This window comes from Taudactylus pleione, unplaced genomic scaffold (assembly GCF_031769625.1).
Source record: "Taudactylus pleione unplaced genomic scaffold, aTauple2 ptg000431l, whole genome shotgun sequence".
NCBI lineage: Eukaryota > Metazoa > Chordata > Amphibia > Anura > Myobatrachidae > Taudactylus > Taudactylus pleione.
Genome location: NW_028284833.1, coordinates 2,853,834 through 2,878,313, shown reverse-complemented (window position 1 = coordinate 2,878,313; position 24,480 = coordinate 2,853,834). Strand labels below are relative to the sequence as shown.

The 24,480-nt window shown below is 37.5% G+C and overlaps 1 protein-coding gene and 1 pseudogene across 1 annotated transcript in view; both read right to left on the bottom strand.

Annotated features, from left to right (window-relative positions):
• The window catches only part of LOC148506021 (protocadherin gamma-B5-like), a 519,059-nt gene that overhangs the window by 318,432 nt on the left and 176,147 nt on the right, over positions 1 to 24,480 (bottom strand). The window lies entirely within an intron of this gene.
• LOC148506027 (protocadherin gamma-B2 pseudogene) lies at positions 14,718 to 17,177 on the bottom strand (annotated as a pseudogene).

Below are 24,480 nucleotides of genomic sequence, written 5' to 3'. Positions count from 1 at the left end.
GCAAGTCGTACTTTGGTCATTGCACCCAATAGGTTCATACTTGTCTTTATGCTTTAACTAATGTGAAAAATGATAGTAAGAGCATGAATTTTGATGCCGAACCACAATATATGTAATTTTAACCAAAATATTACATTTGGCAGTTAGGCTAAAATGCAACCAGGTTTTAATTAATTGAATCACAGGTTACATAATTCTATAATTTGCAAAACTGTCAACACTACCTAATATCAAATTATAAAAAAATATAAGATGTAATTACTGATAACATACATTATAATTTTAATAAAAAGACGGACCCAAATATAACCTATTTGATATACCAAATAAATAATGCCTACTCTACAGTAACAGTATACACATTTATCCTTATGAAAGTCAAATAAGGAAATGCGAACCAAATATTCACCACTGTTTTCAATGTGATGTGAGATACAAGTAGTTGTTATTCCTCATCAATCCTTTACAATTATTTTGTACAGCCAACTATACTGAGAAATAGATTTACTTAGAGCAAACTTGCAACTAGTAATATTTCATGTTCAGTAAAGAAAAGTACACAGGTCTTACCTGTGCAGGACTAACTGCAGGAAGACTGTCATTCAAGACATTACTTCCAATAGCTGAGTCGTCTGTGTCAATGAGATTGTCTGTGGGGACATTCTGGACCGGTTTCAGATAAGCAATTTCATTCTGCTTTGAGTCGAGGGTCACACACACATCATAGGAGAATGGATAAGGTAAACTCCCATCACTGATCTCAGAAGGACACCCCAGGGTGAACTGAGGATACACGTTTCTGCTCAGAGCCTCAAAAGATGTTGGAGTATTTGATTTGTGGCATTTAAAAATGATTGTAGCCAACACTGCCACAATAAACAAAATAGAGATGAGGCCTATGGCTATTACTAGATAAAATGTTATATTAGATGGAGTATCTGAATTACGAGGTTGGCGTCTTATCTCTGGTTCAAGTTGTTGAAAATTTTCAGCCACAACCAAGTTCAAAGTGACTGTAGCAGACAGAGAGGGTACTCCATTATCCTTCACCAGAACCACAATCTTTTGTCTCAATGATTCTGTGTCTGGAAGGTCTCGTCCAATCCTGATTTCACCAGTGTGTTGGCCAATGGTAAACAAAGATGGTTCAGGAACTTGTAGTAAGTGGTAGGAGAGCCAAGCATTGTGTCCAGAGTCATCATCCACTGCAATCACTTTGGTCACTAAATAACCTTTCTCAGCAGAGTGAGGAATAAACTCAAATAATGCTGACCGCTCAGTGTCTGGTGATGGGTAGAGAATCTTAGGACCATTATCATTCTTATCTATGATACATATTCTCACGGTGACGTTATTGCTTAGAGGAGTAGATCCGCTGTCTTTAGCCATCACCTGGAACTGAAATTCCCTCAGCTGTTCATAATCAAATGATCTCTGAGTATAAAGAACTCCAGTCACTGAGTTTATAGAAACATATGATGATACTGGTATATTCTCAATATTTTTACTTACAATGGAGTATATAATCTGTGCATTCTCCTTATCATCCAGGTCTGATGCCTGAACACCATCTATAGATGTTCCTGGTTCATTATTTTCTGGAACATACACACTATAAATTGCCTTATGAAAAGTTGGCGGGTTATCGTTCACATCTGAAATACTTAAATGAATCATGTTTGTAGTTAGCATTGGAGGTGTTCCTTGATCTACAGCTATAATTGACATATTGTATTGTGATTTTGATTCTCTATCTAGAGAACATGCAGTTACAAGTCTATAGTAATTATTAGATGATGGCATTAATTTAAATTCTTCGGTTTCTGTTATTTGACAACTAACTTCTCCATTTTTTCCAGAATCCAAATCTTTGACGTTTAGTAATGCTATGAGAGTTCCAGGTGCAGAATCCTCAGGAATTGGGGAAGATAATGAAGCCAACAATATTTCAGGTGCATTGTCATTGATGTCTTCAATCTGTATTAATACAGAGCAATGTGACACTACACCGCCACCGTCTTTGGCTTCCACAGTCATCTCATAACTCCTTGTTGTTTCAAAGTCCAGCTCTCCAATTGTTCTAATCTCTCCTTTTTTGGGGTCCAAGGTGAATGTATCTATTGCAATTTCAGGAATGTGACTGAAAGAGTAGACAATCTCTGCATTGGTACCTTCATCTTTATCGGTTGCACTTAGTTGGAGAACTAGAGAATTGATTGATATATTTTCATTTAAAGTTATTCGATAGGGGTCCTGACTGAACACAGGAAAGTTGTCATTGACATCTAGAACCACAACTTTAATTAAAGATGTTCCAGTCTTCATTGGTTTACCTCCATCAACAGCAGTTAAAGTTAACTCATATAAATTTTGCTTCTCGCGGTCCACTGATTTTTCTAATACAAGTTCAGGGTATTTAAGTCCTTCTGCATTAATCTTTTCCCCCAATATGAAATGCTGGTTAGGACTCAACCTATAGCTTTGTAAAGAGTTAGTACCTAGATCTGGATCTCGTGCATTACCTAATACAAAATGTGTACCAGTTAAAGCAGATTCACTTATTCCCACTTCAAAAAGATTCTTAGAAAAAATTGGCGGATTGTCATTTATATCTTCAATTTCAATTTTAACATGAAAGACATTGACAGGATTTTTAGCCAATACCTCCAGGTGCAGGAAACAGCTCTGATCTGTGCCACAGATTGCTTCCCTGTCAATTCTGTCAATGACATAAATGTCTCCATTCTCCAAGCTGATATTGAAATAATGCTTTTTGGAGTAAGAGGCAAATTGCAAGTTACTAATTGCTAATTCATTAGTATTAAAGCCTAGATCTTTTGCAATATTTCCTATGACAGTGCCTTGCTTAATTTCCTCCAGAATTGAGTACTGGAGTTGACCAGAGGCAGTTAGACAAAGGAGGTAAAGATAGGAAAAAATGACTTGCCTTATCATTGTTCTCTGTGTAGTTCTGTATTCAGTCATCTCAGTCCGGTTTAATAGCAAATTGTATCCTTTAATATCACTGATGAGTGTCCTAAATCCCACAATTAGATGCTAAAGATGCAGGAGATCCAAATTGCAAAGCATGAACTAAAATGATATATGGTGATTTCCCTTCTGCTTTAGAACAGCAGTGTTTCACTACTGCAAGCATTGTGTGCATATCCATATACTGTATACTTTTACTCTGCCTTATTGGCCAACAGCGACATGCTGTGTTCAAATTTAGGAACTGCAGGGAACATTGCCAAAGAGATGCACAGTTTAGTTGAACAAAAAAATCCAAATTGTAATTACTTCAATCAAAGTACAACCCCACAATTTAATTGACTTTCCTACCGCTAATATTACTAATTAAGCAGGACACAAAAACTGTATAAATAAATTAAAGAGTGAAACAAAAAAAAAGTAATATGTTTCATAGCATAAAGTCACGAAAAGTTTTCACCAGCTCCAGAGCAGGTAAAAAGTAGAAGGAGAAACTCCCTAAAATGTCAGGACTTGGTTCAGAATCACTGGGGCACCTTCCTTAATGACTAATTACAGTAGGCAAAAATAAGTTTTTTATTTGTTTAATTTGGCCAAAAATAGCATGTCAAGAAGTGCAAAATGCAGGAAAATGGTTTAATTGATGTGGGGGGCTATATAAATGGGAGAAGAGTTTTTAAGCTGGCAGGTGGGTGTTAGAGGCTTATTTTGAAGGTTTATTAAAAGTGTCTGTAAATGACACAAATGTATACTTATAGGTATTTTTACGTACAGCCAATTTAAAAAAAACGCTTGCTATCATGATTTGACTGTTTTAAAATATGCATAAAACAGCCATTTGACACGATTTGAGAACCCCAAATACTTTTTATTGGGCCACTAATATAATTATTGTTATTCTATATCACTTTGCCTTTTTCTGAGGTACAGGCAGTTTTCCCCATTCTAACATAGGGTTCTATTTACTACAATCCGCATATTGAATGCAGATTGTAGTGTGATATTAACGACTGAATTCGCATTGCGAATTCAGGCAATATCACAGGGATTTACTACAAATCCCTTGCAGGGACAGAGCTTGCGAGAAAGCTCTGCCCTGCAAATCCCCTTCAGAGCCTTATCACAGTATTTTCACAAAAAATACTGTGACAAAGTGCCCGCGCATGCGCCCACCGACCGCCGTTGCTATCCCCCCTGGTGCTAAGCCCCACCCCCTGCAATCGTGGACCCCCCCCGCAACCCCTCCCTCCCTTAATTACACTTACCTGCATCATCTGGGCCTCCGGCGATGTCTTCCATGCCTCCGGTCAGGTGATCTCCCATACTGCACTGGCACCCGATCACCTGATGACCGGGCAGCAGTGCACTATGGGAGACCAGCTGACCGGAGGGGAGTCATCACCGGAGGCCCGATCACCGGTCCCTGGAGTCAGGTAAGAAAATTTTTTTTTTTACTATTTTTTTTTTTTTTTTACAGTAATCAGCTTGCGGTCTGTTTAGACCACACAGCCGATTAATGGGATCGACTCCTGGCTCTGCTCTCCCCGTTAGAGCAGAGCAGGAGCCCGGTAACCGGGGGAGACCCTGGATAATGCCACCTCCAGGTGGCGTTATTATCACAGGGCTTTCCCCGATATTTTCTTACAATTTATTTTTAGTAACTTTGGCCATATCACATTTCCCATTACAATTATTGGAAATGCGATCTGCTTACTAAAAATAAGTGATACTTAGGGGTTGGAGTAGAATTTTACAAATTCTACTCCAATTGCCCTGTAATAACTATAGGTGATACTAAAATAATGTGAAAAGGGTGTGAAAACAACCTTTTTCACTTTATTTTTTATTTTTTTTTTAAATATCTTTTTATTGAACAGCAATAAAACAATTATACATTGCACAATCCAAGAATTAAAGAAAATAAAATTATCTGATAAACGACTAGTCTGTTTCTTGGAACAAACAATATACAAACTACTGTTAATCTTTTCAAACTTTTTTGGAAAATAGTACAAATATAGATTGAAATTATGTCAAAGTACAAAGAAACAAAGTACTTGAATATAATATAATGTAGAAAATTACAAAATTACAAATACTGTATAAAAAAATCAATATAGTACACCGTATAGAAATGCAAGTAAATATACAATCAATGTCACTCAAACTATGCAACTTATAGAGCCAGTGTAAGCAGCGATTGAATTTTGAGTTAACCAATTATCACATCAACTTCGGTATATCAGTCAATCGTTGCGTCAATATAATCTACATCAATGCAGAATTATATTAGAAAAAGGGGGAGAGTTAGAATAAAATGATAAAAGAAACAGAAGAAGAAAGAAAGGTGAAATAGAGGGGGAATCACTGACAGAAGGTGAGAGATACCTTGTCTGGGGGGATTCACAGAGAGCTACATATAAATAGCAACAATAGGGGCATTTTAAGTGATATTTCTTAGCATAAACCATTCCGTGTGATCAAAGACTTTCCATATGTTATTCTGAATCTGGACCGGTAAACATTGTATGTATGGTTCCCATTTTTTGGAAAAAATCCGTACCCCTCTTTCGATATTAAAGATAGCCATACGTCTCTCCGCAAAAAATTACCTCCAGCAGCGCAATTTTCCATTCCATTAGTGTAGGTGCTGATTTTGAGATCCAGTAATTAAGGATAAGTTGTTTAGCTACTGTAACCATGACTCTCAGAGCAGGTTTCCATGGGCCCAAGGAGGACTCAGACTCCCATATTGAAAATTCTGCGAAAATAAGATCTGCCGCATTTTTGGACAATTTAAGATGTATTGTATTATTTAGATAACACAAAATTTTATTCCAAAATCTATGGATCTTTCTGCAGTACCAGAGGTTATGCGAGAGAGAGGCATTAGAGCAGTCACATTTCACACAATTTCCCTCCTCCAATGGCACAAAATGTCTCAGTTGGGCCGGGGACATATATGTATGATTTAAAATTCTAAGATGAATTTCTTGAAGTCTCGCTGACTTAATGCTTTTTCACTTTATTTTAGTCAAAATAATGTTAATAAATAGAGCCCATATACTCATTGCCCAGTAAAAGCACAAAAATTTTTTATGCAAATTCCACTTTGCTTCTTTTTGGATTGAATTGTGCAAAAAAACAGGTGTGTGCATAGACGCAATAAACGGAACTCACACGTTAAAGGTGCGAAAACTTAGCGCACGAAAAATTACAGCATTATCACAGCTAATTGGCTTCCCCCCTATGTGTTCCAACTAATTTAATTCCTCCCTATATGTTCCACAATGTAATTAGAGGTTACAAATTCTAAAAACTATAGTAAATTCACCCTTTTCAGCAATATTTATAAAATCCTAAATAGAAGAACAATAAAAAAGGTTAATTTTATGTTTGCCTTTGAGACCATATTGTCTCACGCATCCCCAATGTTCAAAACATCAATCCACATTAACTGTTTTATGCCATGCCATCAAAACAACAGATACTCTATGTAGCCTCTGTTCTGTTGGGGAGGGGATGGGAACAGGATCCCAGTGCTTGGGATCCTGGCAGTCAGAATCCTGACACACCGGCACTGGCTATCTGTCCATAGGTATCCTAACCCTACCCCTCTCTCTACCCTAACCTTCCCACCCCAGTGCCTAAATCTAACCTCCCCTCTAGTGCCTAAACCTAACCTCCCCCTCCCTGCACCCTAAACTTAACCCTCCCTCCTTAGTCCCTAACCCTGACCTCTAATCATAACGCTAACTCTCCCCCTAACCCCGCTACTTACTTTTGTGATTCCTGGGGTCGGGAAGCCGGCGCCAAAATTCTGACACGGGTCGCGATTCCAGTACCGGCATACTGACCGCTAGAATCACCGCAGTCGGAATATTGACTGCATCCCATTGTAGTATAAGATATTGCTATCAGACAACAACTTCAGGAGGTAAATTTTCTAGCAAGAATTTAAATAGTTGCTAGGGACAACATCTCTATTTTTCTGAACCAGGACTTTAGTAATTCTACCTCACCCAAGTGTTGTTATTTATGGGTAGATTTATCAAATTGTGGAGAGAGATGAATAATAAAGGGTATATTCTTTTTGGCCGTTCACAGAGTTGATATTCAGTGTTTTGCATGACAAAAACTCTTTTACAAATCAGTCAAGCATAATATCTTATTTGTTTATTATTACAAACATAAATGAGGTCTTTAACCACCTTGATTGGTTTTTCAATAATGCCATCATACAGGGAGAGATGTATCAAACCGTCAAGAGAGATAAAGTGGATATAAATTCTCAAACACTGTTTTTATCACAATTTTTGTAGAATTAGATTGCAGTAATTTCTAATAAAAGCTTCAAGCATAGTAACAATTGCTATACTATTAATACAGATAGAGTAGCACATTTATAAGGTATATCAATTTTTTGCCTCTGGGAGCAAGTCAACAAAAAGGTCTACACTGGCATCGTACATATTACTCATAGTATATTACACTGCTAATCATGTCTTTTCCTGATTAGGGCTGAATACAGATGTGTCCACATACATCTTACTTCCTTGTGATTTAAACAGCCTTTCAAGTCAACTTTTTACCTTCAAATGCATTTTATTCACAAAGACATACAAATAGGATGCAGAAGCAGCTTCTGTTGATTAAAATGATATACAGCATGACTATATACTGTGTGCATCTGTGGGTGTATTTGCATGCAAAATGCTATGCTACAGCGTCACAGCCATTGACAGTGTAATGGAGCATATCGCATGCAGATACAGCTGCATTCGCACACAGAATATAGGCATGCTGCATATCATTTTAATCAGCAGAAGCTGCTTGTGCATCCTATTTAGATGTATTTGTGAATAAAATGCATTAATGAAAGAGACCACGGACAATGTAAATATGAATGCTAGATGAAGGAAGCTCTTACTGAGTACCGACATGTTATTTTGGAAATTGCTAGAAACTGAATATAAATTTAAAAAACAATAATGCAAAGTAAAAAATTCTGAATCACAGCAAGCATAACAGACTCTGCAGTAATAGACTTTCCATCACTCATAGATCTGCAGCTAATGTTTCAGAATTCTATATACAGATGACAAAGGGACAGGTTTCTAATTTAATCATACATGTGGGTGATCATATTACACTAGCCAGAAGCAGAAATGGCTACAGATCAGCTAAAATTAACACTTGACCTACTGTATATCGGACATAATTTTGGCTAGTTTGTGACTGATTCTGAAATAATACATTCAAAGTATAACTAGATATCCTGGACTGCAAAAAAAGTTCTGAAAACATTATATTGAGAGGTTTTACTAAGATTATATATTCCCTAAAATTATTAAACACTTCTTACCTGTGCAACATTAACTTGTACCAAACTGTCTTTGGGACAATCAGTTTTTCTGGCTGAATCATTTGTATCAATGAGGTTGTCTGTGGGCACATTCTGGACCGGTTGGAGATAGGCGATTTCATTCTGTTTTGAGTCGAGGGTCACACACACATCATAGGAGAATGGAAAAGGTAAACTTCCATCACTGATCTCAGAAGGACACCCCAGGCTGAACTGCGGATACACATTTCTACTAAGTGCTCCAAAAGATGTTGGAGTACTTGAATTTCTGCATTTAGAAATGACTATAATCACTACAGTCACAATGAATAAAAGAGAAATCAGAGCAATGGAAACTACCAGGTAGAATGTTATATTAGAAGAAGAGTCTGAATTGTTAGGTTGGTGTCTTATTTCTGGAACAACTTGTTGAAAGTTTTCTGCAACCACCAAACTCAAGGTGACTGTTGATGACAAGGACGGGACTCCATTGTCCTTGACCAGGACCACAATCTTTTGTCTTAAAGAATCCATGTCTTGAAGGTTTCGTCCAATCCTGATTTCCCCATTTTGTTGGCAAATAGTAAATGAACTTGGTTCGGGTGCTTGCATTAAGTGATAGGAGAGCCAGGCATTATGTCCAGAGTCATCATCCACAGCAATCACTTTGGTCACTAGATAACCTTTCTCAGCAGAGTGAGGGATAAACTCAAATAATGCTGATGCCTCTGTGTCTGGTGATGGGTAGAGAATCTTAGGAGCATTATCATTCTCATCAATGATACATATCCTCACGGTGACACTACTGCTTAGAGGAGGAGATCCGCTGTCTTTAGCCATCACCTGGAACTGAAATTCCCTCAGCTGTTCATAGTCAAATGATCTCTGAGCATAAAGAACTCCAGTAATTGAGTTTATGGAAACATATGATGATACTGGGATGCCATCTATTTTATTACTAAGGACAGAGTATCTCATTTTAGCATTCTCATTAATATCATAATCAGATGCATGGATACCATGTATCGAGGTTCCTTGTGGTTTATTTTCTTGAACATAGACAATATAATTTGATTTATCAAAAGCAGGAAGATTATCATTTACATCTGAGATAGTCAATTGAATAGTTTTGATGGTGGACAATTGAGGAGATCCATTATCCACAGCTTTGATGGTGATGTTATAATGAGGTGTTTTCTCTCGATCAAGATTTGCTTTAGTTACCAGTTTATAATAATTGGCAGAGGATGATATTAATTGAAAGGGTAAAGTTTCAGAGATTTCACAAACAACCTCTCCATTCTCTCCACTGTCAGAATCATGAACATTAATTAGGGCAATAACTGTAGCGGGTGCAGAGTTCTCTGGAATTGTAGCTGAGAATGAGGTTATTGTTATTTCAGGAGGATTGTCATTGATATCATTAATATGGATTATTATTTTGCAGAGAGTTGCAAGGCCTCCTCCATCTTTGCCTTCCACAGTCAATTCATATTTCTCTTTCATTTCAAAGTCTAGATTTCCTAATATGTTAATATTTCCATTTATTGGATCAATACTAAAGATTGAATAAAATGTTTCAGGAATGTCACGAAATGAATAAGTTATTTCTGCATTTGAACCTTCATCTTCATCCAGAGCAATCAGCTGGAGAACCAAAATACCAATAGGTGCATTTTCATCTAGACTTATCTCATACGTGTCTGTATTAAATTTAGGAAAGTTATCATTAACATCATGAACTATAATCTTGATCAGGGCAGTCCCTGTTTTTGGAGGTTGCCCCCCATCTAAAGCTGTCAGAACTAACTCATAAATACTTTGCTTTTCTCTGTCCAGTGGCTTCTCTAAAATAATCTCTGGATATTTAATTCCATCATTTCTCATTTTTATTGCCAGTACAAAGTCCTTATTTTCAGAAATCTTATAGTCCCGTATAGAACTGGTACCTATATCGGGGTCTTGTGCATGTCCCAAAGCAAGACGTACTCCAGGTATAGCAGACTCACTAATCACTATGTCAAAAATATTTTTGGAAAAACTTGGTGGATTATCATTTACATCTTGAATTTCCACTTTAATTATGTACAAATGCAAAGGATTTTCAATCACAGCTTCAAAGCTTATTAAACAACTGTTCTTCATCTCACATATTAGCTCTCTGTCTATTCTTTCAGCAACATACAAGTCTCCAGTTTCTAAATTAACATTAAAATATTGTATTTTACCTCGTGACACAATATGGAATTTTCTGACAGATAATTCCTTGACATTGAAGCCCAAATCTTTGGCTATGTTTCCTATTACAGATCCTTGCTTTAATTCTTCAGGTATTGAGTAGTTAAGCTGAGCATAAATATGGTCAGATATAATATATATGAGGAGAAATACTACCTGCCATTCCATTGTTCTTTTGTCTCCATTGATAATCTTCATGTACATTTTTAACTGAAAAACTTCTAGTTGGCTGTTTCTTCTGATGCTTCCAAAATGCAAATATAGATTTGCAATTCCCAATTTTTTTCTTTCATCAGAATAATCAGAGTTGCTAGAAAATGAGTAGATATCCTGTGTTGTGCTGTGTCCTGCAGATTTCTGCTGTTATATTGTAACAGGATTCAGCAGTGCCACTCATTGAGCTACAATTTACAGGTAAACAGCGGCACTTAGAGTCTATTTGAGGAACTGCAGAAACAGTTCTTAAACTATTTCAGTAAATATAAAAATGATCACAATTAATTGTGGTTTTTTTTAAATAAGTTTTTCATGTTTTCCACAACAATTAAATCAGAGGGCCAATGTCATAATACAAAAATGATATTAATTAATTCTGTATAATATTTCTTGTTTGTTTGTTTGTTTTTTAAATAAAAATTCTTAAACATAATTTACCTTTCTCTTGTATGACAATAATAATAAAATACAAATATTTAAAAAAAAACCTAAATGAAATATAATTATTGTTGCTCCAGTGTTGTTTCAAGGAACATGATAATATTTGGTATTTGTGTAAAACTAGACAGGACAGAAATGCCTCTTACATGGGTTATCACTGGTATATTTATTAAATCAAGCTAAATAAATTATAATAATAATATCATAACTGCAGTAAACGGATATAGTGAATATATATCCCTTTACAAATATTTCTGTTAAATGACACAGAACTAAATGTATAACACTAGATACATTACCTAAAAAAATGATAGCTTATAATGAGACTTTGATTAACAAACATACAAAATAATGTAATGAGAATCAATAAATATGCACAAGCTGCACATCTATTCGAATAAGGGTATTAATAGTAGTGTATCCTGTTCCTTTCAATAAGGATAACATGTTATCTAAGCATTAACTGCAAACACAGAGTGAAGATAATCCTATATAGTGCTATCTATATAAATTAAAATGTTACTGTATATGTATTTTAAATGTTTTACAAAAACACTGCACTGCTGTACAGTGAGAGGTGCTGACCAGTTTCAGTCAATCAGGCCATTCTCAAAGGGTCATTGATGGAGAATATTTTTTATGTGTGTTAGTGTTAGTGTTAGTGTCAGAATTTGTTACATAGTCTCCTTTGCAAACATTATGTTGTCCTGACCGAATCTCATACAATGTACCTTTCACACTATTATTGTTGCTCAATAAGTTTCTGTGTTCAAGCATAAACATGCAGGGAAGTTTATGGAACACATTTTACTGTGAACGGTACAGTACATCGAAAAATTTTGATAACATAACATGGAGGATTAACAGGAGGAGAGTATACTTTCACAACAAATAGAGATTATACAGTGACAACTGAAGACACAGCACCACCTACTGTCCAACAGCACAGCTTCTGAAGCAATTACTAAGTGTGCAGCTGTTGCTTTACTCCAGTATGTTTTCTCAATAGCTGAGATTTTACTAAGGGAATGGTGTATTAACCACAAAAATGTGGTCAAACCTTAGTAAACTGCAGTTTTCAGAGATTTGCCACAATTCCTGTATGCATTAAGGTGGTCATAGAATAGAATTCTATAGGCAATGCAAAGCCCATATAATTCTATGCGGCTGCAATTTGCTGGTATGCACCAAGCTCTGGAAAGTGAAACTTTCTGGAGCTTGTGCCCAATAGGCAATGCCATCTATAGATGGTGTTGCTTATAGAAGCCTATGGGCTTCTTTATGCAGCATTCCCCTGAGAGGGATCCTAAGGATCTCTCTCTGACATTCCCATGGCTTGCACATATACACCTTTGGCACTTATAAGTGCCAAAGGGTAGGCATGCTGGGACCTGTAGTCCCACTTTAAAAACAATATTACTTTATTATTATTATTATTATGACTATTACCCCTGCACCCACTGGCCAGGGGTGCAGGGAAGAGCCCTGGGTGCTTAGGAGAGGGGGACCCCTTATTTGGGAGGTCCCTACCTTCCCTGGAATCCCCACTGTGGGCTGAATAGTTTGGGATGTTAATTTTTTGGCCGAAGGACCTGGTGAAAGGGTCCCCTGGCTGTGACAATACACTCTGGCTAGTGGAGCTCGGTACTATGGAGCTCAGTACTGGTTTTAAACATATGGGGAACCACATGCCATTTTTTTCTAATATTTTTAAAACCAGGACTTGCTCACAGAGCCCAGTTCTGGTTAATTAAATATGGGGGACCCCTACACATTTTGTCCCCCATATTTTTTGCACCAGGACTGGCTCACAGAGCCCACGGCTGGTTATGCTTTTAACAGGGAACCCCACATATTTTTTTTTTAAATTAACTCTTTTTTTGGGTTAATCACAGGCAGAAACATGCACGGATTACACTGATCTGTCCATGATTCTGCTACACAAGCTGCTGTTTAGGTAGTCTATTTAAAACTTCTATTTTGTACTGAGTTTGCTTAAATGACATCTGTGATTATAATCATATTTTTTTTTTAAATTCCTGTGTTGTATTCCTGTCTATGGAAAGTGAGTTTGGCTACTGGTGTATTTAATTCTATTTGTGCGTTCACCCATGTTTTGCAGAGAGTTTCATGATTTCTTACCTGAGTTTGTCTTTAGTAAATTTGTGAGTTTTTAAAATTGGCCAAACACACCTGTGATTGCCATCTCAAACAAATATGGAGCTTAGTAAATTTACCCCTAAGGGTGGTATCCAACTAGCCTAGAACATTTTCCAGATGCTAATGGATCCCCCGAGGCTACCCAATTAGCCCCAAAGTGTCGCCTGATGCCGTTACTTATCGTGAGGGGTTTTTTTGGGACCTGAGGTGTACCGAAAAAAATCCATGAAAAGTGTCATTTTTTCACCACCACAAAGGCAAAAACACATAGGTCTGTGAACTTATCATGGATTTTATGTGTTTTCAGCTCAAATATCCAATTTTTTGGTCCAAAATAATAGGATATGGAGAAAAAAAAATCATTGGTGAAAAACAGGGATTTTTGGCGGAAAATCCCAGTTTTTCGTCCCAAAAAAAATCGAGGCTAATTGGATACCCCTGTAAGTGTTGATTTTGCAAAACTGCTTGGTTTTAGTGGTTTTACTGGTGTAAGTATAAAAAAAAAGTTTGAAAAAGATCATACACATATTATAAAAATATAGGGAGTTATGTAATAGGGTCTGAGATTTCAAAAGCAGTATGATCCCAGAAATCTCGGCTGCAGAATTCAAGTGGCAATAATAATAACAGCTTGGTTTTGCCATTGAAATTATTGACGCTTTAAATCTGCAGTCAAGGTTGGCAGAATTGCACTGCTTCTGAAAACTCTGACCCTATCACATAGCCCCCATAGAGCTACATGGTAACTTCCAAAAAACATAAGTAAATCTCAGGGTTTTCCAAATAAATTAATGTATACAATGGTAGAAATTAAGATACCGCAGATCTTACATTTGAAACAAAATATGAAAAGGTTGTAATGTTGGTTAAATTATAGATCATACAGTATTATAAAAACGCTTCTAGTTACAACAATACCTTGCCTTAGCAATTAAAGCACTTTGGTACTTTACGCTGTCAATTTAAAGTGCTTTAAATTGTTGAGTACATTTCAGAAATATAATGGTAATTCATGAGATGCAAATAAAACTACAGTATAATCACTGCTCAAAACTAATAAAAACAATATATCTTTAACAATAGCATGTGTCATAAACACTCAAAAATGAAGTTTGCTATCTTAAAAAGAAAACTTTACTCTATGCTCATTGTATTTTTGCCTGGTAAAAATTCTCAACATTTTGACACCAGAAGTAGAAGTTATTTAACAGGTCAAGTAGGAATAATTCTTAAATTACCATACTATATATACAGTAGATAGTTACTGTTTCATGTTCCATAAAAAAGGATACATTCTTTATACTTATTGATGGTTCCCAGGCTTCCACTAGTTGACAAAAACAGAATTTGTATTAAAAATGCTGTATTGCTCTCTTACCTGTGGCACAATTGGTTTTGGAAATCTGTCTGCCGGTTGATCATTTGCTAACACTGAATCAACATTGTCAATGGGATTGCCTGTAGGAACATTCTCCACTGGTTTCAAATAAGTTAGTTCATTCTGCTTTGAGTCGAGGGTCACACACACGTCATATGAGAATGGAAATGGTAAACTTCTATCACTGATCTCAGAAGGACATCCCAGGGTGAACTGAGGATATACGTTTCTACTTAGAGCTCCAAAAGATGTAGAGCGATTTGATTTTCTGCACTTAGAGACCACTATAACAATTACTGCTATAATGAATAAAAGAGAAATTAGAGTTATGGAAATTACTAGGTAGAATGTTATATTGGATGAAGAATGTGAGTTGCTGGGTTGGTGTTTTATCTCTGGAACAACTTGTTGAAAGTTTTCTGCAACAACCAAGCTCAAGGTGACTGTTGATGACAAGGACGGGACTCCATTGTCCTTGACCAGGACCACAATCTTTTGTCTTGAAGTATCCTTGTCTTCAATGTCACGTTCAATCCTGATTTCACCAGTATGTTGACCAATAGTAAACAAAGATGGACCAGAAACTTGCATTAAGTGGTAGGAGAGCCAGGCATTGTGTCCAGAGTCAGCATCCACTGCAATCACTTTGGATATTAGATAACCTTTTTCAGCAGAGTGAGGGATAAACTCAAATAATGCTGATCCATCAATGTCTGGTGATGGGTAGAGAATCTTTGGAGTATTATCATTCTTATCAATGATACATATTCTCACTGTGACATTACTGCTTAGAGGAGGAGATCCACTGTCTTTAGCCATCACCTGGAACTGAAATTCCCGCAACTGTTCATAGTCAAATGATCTCTGAGCATAAAGAACTCCGGTCATTGAGTTTATAGAAACATATGATGATACTGGGATACCGTCTATTTTATTACTGATAATAGAGTAAGTAATTTTAGCATTCTCATTAGTATCATAATCAGATGCATGGATACAATGTATCGAGGTCCCTTGTGGATTATTTTCTTGAACATAGACAATAATACTTGTTTTCGCAAAAATAGGGGGATTATCATTCTCATCTGAAACAGTGAGTCGAATGGTTTTGTTGGAAGACAGTTGAGGAGATCCATTATCCATAGCTGTAATTGTTATATTATAGTGAGACCTTTTCTCTCTATCAATGTTTGCTGTGGTTACCAGCTTATAGTAATTGGAGGAAGATGATACTAATTGAAAAGGTACATTTTCTGAGATTTCGCAAACAACCTCTCCATTCTCTCCACTGTCGGAGTCATGAACATTTATTAGTGCTATTATTGTAATTGGTGGAGAATTCTCTGGAATTGTATTTGATAGAGATGTGATTGTTATTTGAGGAGGATTGTCATTCATATCAGTAACATTTATTAAGATCTTGCAATGAGTAGAAAGGTTACCTCCATCTGTGGCTTTTACAGCTAAGTCATATCTCTCTGCAAGCTCATAGTCTATATCTCCTGTTACATTAATATTTCCATTTACTGGATCAATACTAAAGTGTGAATGTATAGTTTCAGGAATATCTCGAAAGGAATAAGTTATTTGGGCATTTGAACCTTCATCTTCATCCACAGCATTCAGCTGAAGAACCAAAAATCCAATAGGTGCATTTTCATTCAAACTTATTTCATATATGTCTTTAGCAAATGTTGGAAAGTTGTCATTAACATCAAGCACTATGACCTTTATAAAGGCAGTACCAGATTTAGGTGGCTGTCCTCCATCCAAAGCCGTTAGAACTAATTGATAAACACTTTGCTTCTCTCTGTCCAGTGACTTTTGTAAAATAAGTTCTGGAGACTTATTTCCATCTTTTGTCATTTTTACTCCCAGTTCAAAGTACTCATTGTCATCAATCATATAATCTTGTACAGAGTTTGCACCCACATCTGGATCTTGTGCATTTCCCAAAGTAAGACGTACTCCAGGCAACGCAGACTCGCTAATGGTTATGTCAAAGATACTTTTGGAAAAACTTGGTGGGTTGTCATTTACATCCTGAATTTCCACTTTAATTGTGTACAAATGCAAAGGGTTTTCAATCACAGCTTCAAAGCTCATTAGACAATTCTGTTTTATACCGCACAGAACCTCTCTGTCTATTCTTTCTGCAACATACAAGTCCCCATTTTCTAAATGAACATTGAAATACTGTATTTTGCCCCGTGAGACAATGTGCAATTTTCGAAATAATAATTCCTTTGTTTTCAATCCCAGATCTTTTGCTATGTTTCCTATTGCAGTTCCTTGCTTTAATTCTTCAGATATGGCATAGTGAAGCTGAGCAGTAAAATGATGGAATGTAAAGAAAAGGAGAAAACATATTACCTGCCATTTGATTGTCTTTTGTTCTTTATGACTCATTTTTGCCTGTATTCTTAGCTGATGCACTTCCAGTTTACAGCTTCTTTTTATCCAAAATGCAAAAATGAAATATGCAATTCCAAATTTTTCCTTTCAGCAGGAATAATCCAAGTCGCAGGTACATGAGTAAAAATCCTTTATTAAGTCTTGTTCTGCAGATTTGTGCTGTGCACTATTGTAAAGTAGTGAGATTCAATAGACAGTTCAATAGCGGCGCCTAGTGTCTAATTTAGGAGTTGCAACACAACTGTAACTGCAGCTCATAAATGTTACTGCTTATAAATATATAAGAAATTCTTTCAATATCAATATTAAAAGTTTTAGAAATGATTGAGAACATTATAGAATCCTATTTATTCATTAATGTTAGATTTAGCTGGTTTCAAGTTAACAGAACAGTGAGCACCCTTTAAACATGAATAGGAGGAAAAGTAATAATTTATATTACAATAGTAAAATCAGATGAACAAATAGAACAATGCACAGTGGATTCTGTATTAGTTACTTGTTAGTTTTTAAGTGTTTATCCAACATCTATAGAATCTTAAAATGTCTTCATATCAAAGAAACATAATTATAATCCCATATGATCTTGGCTTTGATTAACTTAATGAATATAAGCATTGTCCGATTATCTGTAGTCCCACCAATATTCCAGATGTCTAAATTAACACTTTGGGGAATTCATTTGTCAGCGAAGGGTGCAAATTGGCATTGCCACTGTGTTTAAATGTTGGCATTTAAATGATGGCAACATTAGCCAGTCTCGCATCCTTCGCCCAGCCGGCCAAATGCCCGATTCGCACCATATGGGGTAGCGAACTCCCACCGCAGTGAAGCACAGCAGCCGCTGCGCAGATTCGGCCAGGTGAACAGATTCGCCCTTAATTGAATTCCCCTCTTAGACTGCTGTATATGTTAACAACTGCATAAACAGCCAAGAGAAACCCCAAATACTATATTTTCCTTCATACAGTATGGGTGCTTTCACATAAGTATGGGTGCTTTCACATATATGTGCCTAATTAGAGTGCTTTTACACACTTATACCCCTTGGAGTATTAGCTTATATATGCCACCCTGTCACTCTTTCTAAATACTGTATGATGTTTTTGCTTCCTTTCTCGCTGTCAGTGCTTTTTAACCCCTGATTATCAGATAGAGTTGTTTCTTTTTTAATCCTGTAATATGACATAAATCTGCTGTCTCGATACAACTACATCTACTGTAATCAGGAGTGAATTAAGAGAGTGGGAGGCATGTGCAGCCTCCATCCTTAGTAGACTCTGGCAATGTGTCAGAGCATGGGTGGTTTAAGAGTGGAGGGGACCAGTGTGCTCCCTCCATGCTAGCCCCCTTTTCTCCATCAATGCAGAGCAGGTCTCTGGGAACGGAGCCCACACTATGTTTCTGGAGACATCCCTAGTGCACATGCACAAATTACCAGGAAAATGGGCACAGCTCCATTTTCCCAGTGATTTCAGTCTGCAACACTGGCTGATGCGGGACTCCTGAGAGGTAAGTATAATAATTATATGGGTACAGGGTGTGAAGTGTGGGCCCCCTGTACACAGAACCCCATGTGCGCTGCACACCCTGCACGCCAATGTGTCAGAATCTACTGTGCATGCACCCACCTCCAGGAAAATAGTGCAGGTGACATTTTCCTTATTATTTATGTAGTGCAGATCTCAAGAAACATGGCACCTGCACCATATCCCCGGTGATACTGTATCTGTGGTATCGACGGGGAAGTAAGTACGGTGTGCAGTGTGGGCCTCCCTGAATGCAGGGGCCTGTGTGTATCACACACCCTGCACCCATTATAGATATGACATAAATGACCCATTTAGATATACCCATGTAACTAATGCAGAGAGCAAAAATTATCTGTATCCTAGCCAGGTGCCAGTGGCGTACCTAGAGGGCACCGAGCAGGGCATGTGCCCTGGCTGCCATCGGACTGATGGTGAGGGGGGTGCGGGCCGTGGTCCAGTACAGTGGTTTCAAGACAGTGTAACAAACATACTGCCCCTGGCGCCGGGTACTACCTGGCAGCGGTTTGTTTCTTTTAGCAGCCAATGAGAGTCAAACAGACTCTCATTGGCTGCTGCACCCATGGCCAGAGCCGAACTGTAGCTCACTTATGAGCTCTGCCTTCTGGTCCCACAGTGGGTGAATGGAGAGATGTCATGACGTCTCTCCCATAGTGCCAAGCAGGAGGAGCAGACAGTGTTGGGTGCAGGAGCGGGGATTACTGGGGGCACCACATAGGGGGGACCACTACTGGGGGCACTGTGTAAGGGGCACTGCATAGTGGGGACCACTACTGTGGGCACTGTATAAGGGGCACTACTGGGGGCACTGCATAGGGGGACCACTACTGGGGCACTCTATAAGGGCCACTGCATAGGGGGGACCACTACTGGGGGACCTGTATAAAGGGCAATACTGGGGGCACTGCATAGGGGGGACCACTACTGGGGGCACTGTATAAAGGGCACTGCATGGGGGGGACTATTACTGGGGGCCCTATATAAGGGGCACTGCTGGGGGCACTGCATAGGGGGCACTGTATAAGTGCTGTATAAGGGGCACTACTGGGGCACTGTATAAGGGGCACTACTGGGGGCACTGTATATGGGGCACTGCATAAGGGGCACTGTATAAGGATGCACTACTGGGGGCACTGAATAAAGGGCACTGAATAAGGGGCACTACTGGGTGCACTGTATAAGGGACACTACTACAGTGGGCATTGCAAGAGGGCACTACAACTGGGGGCTCTAAGGTGCATATGGAATGGAAAGGAATGTTCCACGCCCCCATTTTTGAGTTGCCATGCCCCTTGTGGTATGTGGCCATGCTCGCTTTTTTGGCACGTGCACATACTTGTGGGGGGCAAAATTTTTTAACTTGCCCTGGGCTCCAAATACCCTAGTTACGCCACGACCAGGTGCTGATTGCAAAAATCATGGCTGAGAAGCAGAAAAGAACCAGAAAGATAACATGTGTTATTTAATAAAAAATACTGAAGAGCAGCTATTAATCAGACTGTCATATCATTAAGTCCTGTCCTACCATGACAAAATGTAGCAAATAGCTTGACCATGGGTGGGCAGAACTAAAATGATGGAATTGCTCCACTTTAGCCCCGCTCTCTCCCTATGGGCCAGTGATTCCCAGTATTATCTCCCCATTCGGCCCACTTCAATAGGAAGTGGGTGGGATGCAGGAGATCTGGCCACTTTTCCAGGGGTGCAGGGGACTACTGGAAAATCCTTTTGGGAGAGTAGTCAAGTATACTACTAAATGATTGCTGACGGCACTACTATTAAGAGCAGAGATACAGTTTTGCCTCTGAAAACTGGTAATAATGAGTTAATACAACTTGTGAAGGAAAAGCATATGGCCAGAGCTTCGTATGGCCACATGGAGAGCATACCTAATCAACTAGTAGGAGCCATCTATGCCACCGATCAGCAGCAGTTAACCAATAACACCAGTCCAGCGCTCCAAAATCAACCATATACAATGCCTGTCTATCAGTTTACTAACAGTCTCACAGCCCCAGCCACAAATTGCTGTACATTAAATGGAATCTTCATTTTGGAGGGTTTTTTTGTAATTCTGAATGAACCAAAGTGTAAATAATTAGAATTACCTCACTACATACATTTCACTTTTTAAGCTGCATACACACACAACGATTTAGTAAATGATTTTCGTTTATTTTTTCAAGGGAAAAATGAAAGAAAATCGTTTACTAAAATCGTTCATTTACTAAATGTAATGAACGATTTTTTTGAACTACAAATGATTTTGCATATTCCCTTACTGAAAATCATTGAGTTGGTCAGTCTGGCTGAACTACAAACTACAAACGTGAACACGCATGAACGATAATCGTTCATCGTTTTAACTCAGAAAGTGAACGATTTTTTCAACGATTGAATGATAAACGATATTGTTATCGATAATCGTTCAAAAAATCGTTGTGTGTGTGCACCTTTAGATACAGTTTCTGCTCATATAACAGTATGGTTAATTAGAAGACTGCAAACCAATCACTCAAACAATTATAGTTAACCTCACCCCTTTCCTAGCTCTAGAGCAGTATAACACAAAGAAGCTCTGAACTTTTTTTTTTATTACCATTATTTTTGTTCATGATATATAATGCATGGTATAAATGCATTATCTGCTGTATTTCTGTTTTTGTATTTAGTTAATTAGAAGTAGATTGTGAGATATATGAATGTCCAGTATAGAAACATCTACTCACTGACAGAAAAAAGTGAACATATCTTCTTCCAATTGTCATATATCAGGCTGATGTTTTCAGCATATTCTGTAGAAAAATATACCCAAATCTCTGATTTTATACACTGACAGAGACCTACTGCTGTTTACATTAGTGTCCTCGCACTGACACAGTGTATCATTGTCAATACTGCAGGTTGATGTTTAAATAGAATTACTGAAGCTGTCTTGCAGCAGAGCTGGACCATTATACTGTGGGTAGTGGTACCACCATATGCACCGTATGCAGCAAAGGGCCCCCATTTTGTGTAACGCTGACCACGCATAACTGGGCAATCGATAGCCAAAGATTAATATGATTTTGTCTGTGTGGTCCCTACTGTGCCCCAACCATTTGTGAAAATGTGACTAAGACCAGCAGAATTGCATATACAGTAGATTTCTTGTGAATATTTCCCAAACAACAGGCCAAATGTAATAGGGTGAGAGTTTAGAAAATTTTAGAGTTTTCTCACACTTTTTAAACTCATGCAGTGTAATAGAGTCCGAGAACAAAGGAATAGAGCAAATTTGCATGTTTTTCAGACTCAAAATACATGTCTGTCCTTAATACCAAATGCCCTGGGTTACTTTCATCCTTTCAAAGTACTTTGAGCATATTTCCCATTCAACTTCTCTAGCCACTTTTAATTATTTATTCAAATATACAGTAAATTACAGTACAAACAAATCAATAACTGGTTGTAGATTTTAAAAAAAATTATGAATTTTAAATCCTAGATGTTTTAAAAAAAATATATGTAATAGGAAGAGGTAGTTTCTTATCTCCAGGTAGGAGACACTATCTAAATAAAAGAGGCTTAAGGCACTTACAGTACATAGGTTTAAGGTCTTATAATGAACAAAACACATACAAAATATATACTGGTGCCTAAAAAGAGGTGTAAGAGTTATTTTCATTCCCAAGGCCCAAAGCCTTAAGTGCGATGACCAGGAGACTGTACATTTTAAAACAACCATTGGCTGTAACAAAGGTCAATGTGTACTAATGTCTTTTAACCTACACTATGAAAGATTTGATCTAACTCCTCACTCAAGGAACAAATTAGACCACCTAGAGCCACTGTTAGAAACTCAAATACAAAACCTATGAGCACAACTGTCCCCAAAAAATAACATTTGTCGATGTCAAAACTTTATACTAAATATAACTGAAATATATGAAACATTCAAGAAAACCACATAGTCTGCATTATAAATTTTTAATTTTCGATGATACCCCTAATGCTAACATTCATTCATTCATGGTAGGTAATGTCTACCAAACATGAATGATTTAAAAATTTAAACTGTCAGTGGCCTGGTGTCATGATACCCAGTGGAGAGAGCTGCCTTTGGGTCCAAATATAGTGGTTATGCCGCTCAGTGATAGCTGATTGAAACCCTTTTCTAAGATGGACCATTATAATGTCTGGTTGTCTGTATAGTTTATATAATTACTTCCACCAAGATTGTTCAAAAGAGATGGAAAGAATGAGAATATATTAAACACACTAAATGACAGGAACTCACACTAACAGCGGGAGTAGCAAAACTGCAGCTAGCATCCTTAGCAATTCAGTGTGGCTTCGGCATGTTTAAACAGAGAACACCTGCATGGTTATAATGCTCTAAGTAGCACTATACCCATATCGGGATCCTGGTCCTGTCATTGCTATGTTGACCTACTCACTGTGGACATTGTGAGTGTTGACCTCCCATAATGAACCCTTTGGAACTGTAGGCACCTTAGGAACAATAGAAGGCCAAACACACAAAAAATGACAAACTCGAAGCATCATAAAAAGATGAAAATACACAATATAAGTGAGAATGTATCCAAAAGGGCATCTAAAACAACAGTTTGATTGGTGGAACTAGGGTGTAGGAAGAAGTATCTAAGAATTATAACAGTATCTTAACACATGTATTTACAGTAAAATTCATTTGGCAAGCAATGTTCTGTTAAGTCTTATAAAGTCAATTAAATTATACAGATGATACTGCTAAAAATGTATATAATAGTAACAATAGCAAATTTTACACATTGTAGATATAACCACTTAAGTGTTAAGCCATTTATGTCCTAAATGTAATACATATTACATACAGTATAGACATATTTGATTAAATTATACCTCGGACAGTGCTACTTTAGGCAAATCTAAGTGGTTGCCTAAGGTGGCAATGGTAAGGGAACACCTAAAACACTAAATAAACAATCCTGCTAATGTAAGAAGCAGGGGGAGGGATTGGGGCGCAATGCTTGATGGGGCACAGCTTCTGAGGGGAAGGGCTACATTATCCATGAGGCATGCACAGTCCTTGATTTTTCTTAATTCAACATTTAGTAATTTTTTCGCAGTAAGACTAAGGGCCAAATGTAATAGGGTGAGAGCTTAGAAAATGTGAGCATTTAGCAGTAAACTCTCACACTATTGGTCGAGTTTTATCTTCAAAATGGGAAAACATTTGGATGAGAGTTTAAATCATGAGAGTTTTTTGAGTCTAAAAACTTGTGAGTTTGCATGTTCTCGGACTCTATTACATTGGCCAATTTTAAAAACTGTGAGTGCTAAACTCTCATATTTTCTAAACTCTCACCCTATTACATTTAGCCCTAAATGTTCATTATCAACAGATGATGTCCACTAACTGTATAGGCAGGGTCTTGATAAAATTTTCTCCCTGTTGCCATAATTTTAGTAGTTTGAAATAAACTTGGTCCATGCCAGCACTATTGACTGATTGTCAGTTTAGTATCTATCACTAATACAGTTATGATCATTAATCAGCCATTGAAAAGTGTTGGGTGACAAACTCCATTGGAACAGCTATGGTTGAAAACTGCATTCATACAGCAGTTACTGTAAGAGGGCATACAAACATTTACAGCCTGATAAATAATTAGTTTTAGAATTATTCTCTGTTCAGGTAGATACATATTTTATACTGTATATAAATCCAGAAAAAGAATAGCACACGGAGACTTGAATCCAAT